The sequence below is a fragment of the Aquarana catesbeiana genome, linkage group LG08, assembly GCF_042186555.1.
Source record: "Aquarana catesbeiana isolate 2022-GZ linkage group LG08, ASM4218655v1, whole genome shotgun sequence".
In the NCBI taxonomy this organism is placed as follows: Eukaryota; Metazoa; Chordata; class Amphibia; order Anura; family Ranidae; genus Aquarana; species Aquarana catesbeiana.
Window position 1 is genome coordinate 281,640,312 of NC_133331.1, and position 2,534 is coordinate 281,642,845.

Genomic DNA, 2,534 nt, shown 5'->3' on the forward strand with positions numbered 1-2,534 from the left:
TCTGGAAGAATGGTCACACATTCCCATAGACACACTCCTAAACCTTGTGGACAGCCTTCCCAGAAGAGTTGAAGCTGTTATAGCTACAAAAAGGTGAGTCAACATAACATTGAACACTATTGACTAAGGCTGGGATGCCATTAAAGTTCATGTGCGTGTACAGGCAGACGTCCCAATACTTTTGGTAATCTAGAGTAATCATATTTTTTTGTTTCATGCAATAAGAATTTTCCTCAGAAGGAACAGCTTATAACCCACCAGAGAAGTCCCATGGAATGAATGTCCTAATTGAGTGCGGTTAACGTTTTTCATTGAAAGGCTGTCCAGTCACACACCAGCGCAAGAATCTGTATTCCTGTTCAATGTGAGAGAAAATCAGAGAGGACCTAACCAGTGATATTTTTCCCTACGTTTTGGGGAGAATTTTTTGAATTTTCTTTTAGGCTTTCTTTTTACGGTACTCTATGGAGAGAATTGAACCACTGACATCAGTCTGAACCTCAAAAGGAGTCTGCAGTCTAATATTTGTAGCACAGTCCTGCACACATGTATGCATTCTACAGACAGTTACGGGTCCGACAAATACATAAGACTCCATGGTGAATTTCAAGTTCGGGACCCCCGCGCCGCATGGCAAGACCGCTCACCACTCATGTACTGTGCTGCCTCATCCTAGGAGCGCAGTAGTATTCCTATTATAGTTTTTGGATTGCTCTTATTTTTCTCTGTAGTCTTTGACCTTTGCTTTTGCAATTGGGTGGACTAAAGTCATTTTTTTTGCTGTGGACAAAGACCCAATTTTTTTACGCCATGTGACCTGCATGCTACAAAGCATTAGAGACTATTATAGATTTGTATATTACCTGTACTGTATGTGCTACAGGTTAGTAACCAAGCTATATCAGTTCACATAGATTAAATATGATGTACTCTATGTAGAACAAACGTCAGACCTTCTTTGGGATGGTGGAGGGGATTGTGTTTGTGTACTGTTTTCTCCAGCACTACACATTAATAAATTCTATATGTAAAAAAGTATCATGTGGGCTATTTTTTCTATTTTTAAACAGTTTAGATTTAATCTTTCTTTTTCAATCCTATCGAGTCTTTCAGTTTGAAAGTGAACCCATGGCAGCACTAAAGCCTATAAACTGAGATACACGTGAGATATCTCAAAACCATGTCAGCACTAAAGCCTATAAATTGGTATATATGTGACGTACACTATATTACTAAAAGTAGCAAGAGAAAAACTCACCAAAGCTCAACCGCTATAAAGTAGAGTTGGTGTGTAGAGTAGTCGGTGCTCTGGCTAATTAAGCTCACAAAAGATCCATAGAAAGTACAGGCTGGCAACTCAAAAGCTTCTCCATAGAAAATATTTATTTAAGCATTACAGCAATAACATCATCTAAAACGGACGCGTTTCGGCCTTAGGTCTTCATCAAAAGCTTTTGCTGAAGGCCGAAACGCGTCAAAATTTTTGGATGATATTGCTGTAATGCGTTAAATAAATATTTTCTACTTCCTTGACATCTAGAAAAAAAAATTATAATGTTTGGGGGTTCTAAGTAATTTTCAAGCAAAAAAAACTGTTTTTAACTTGTAAACAACAAATCTCAAAAAGAGGCTCGATCCTTAAGTGGTTAAAGTTCATGTGCATGTAAAGGCAGGCATCTCAATACTTTTAGTAATATAGAAAGTACAGACTAGCAACTCGATAGCTTCTCAGTAGAAAATATTTATTTAAGCATTACAGCAATAACATCATCTAAAAACTGACGCGTTTTGGCCTTAAGTTTTCAAAAAAAGCTTTTGATGAAGGCCGAAACGCGTCAGGATTTTTGGATGATGTTATTGCTGTAATGCTTAAATAAATATTTTCTACTGAGAAGCTATTGAGTTGCTAGTCTGTACTTTCTATATTACTAAAAGTATTGAGACGCCTGCCTTTACATGCACATGAACTTTAACCACTTAAGGATCGAGCCTCTTTTTGAGATTTGTTGTTTACAAGTTAAAAACAGTTTTTTTTGCTTGAAAATTACTTAGAACCCCCCAAACATTATACATTTTTTTTCTAACACCCTAGAGAATAAAATGCACGTATTTGTGCAGTGGTCTTACAAGCACACTTTTTTTGGAAAAAAATACATTTTTTTTAATTAAAAAATAAGACAACAGTAAAGTTAGCCCAATTTGTTTTTTTATATTGTGAAATATAATGTTACGCCGAGTAAATTGATACCCAACATGTCACGCTTCAAAATTGCGCCCGCTTGTGGAATGGCGCCAAACCTTTACCCTTAAAAATCTCCATAGGCGACATTTAAAAAATTCTACAGGTTGCATGTTTTGAGCTACAGAGGAAGTCGAGAGTGAGAATTATTGCTCTTGCTCTACCGATCACAGCAATACCTCACGTGTGTGGTTTGCGGGCGCTATTCACGTATGCGTTCACTTCTCCACGTGATCTCGGCGGGACGGGGCGCATTTAAAACTTTTTTTTTTTTTCTTATTTACTTTACCTTTTA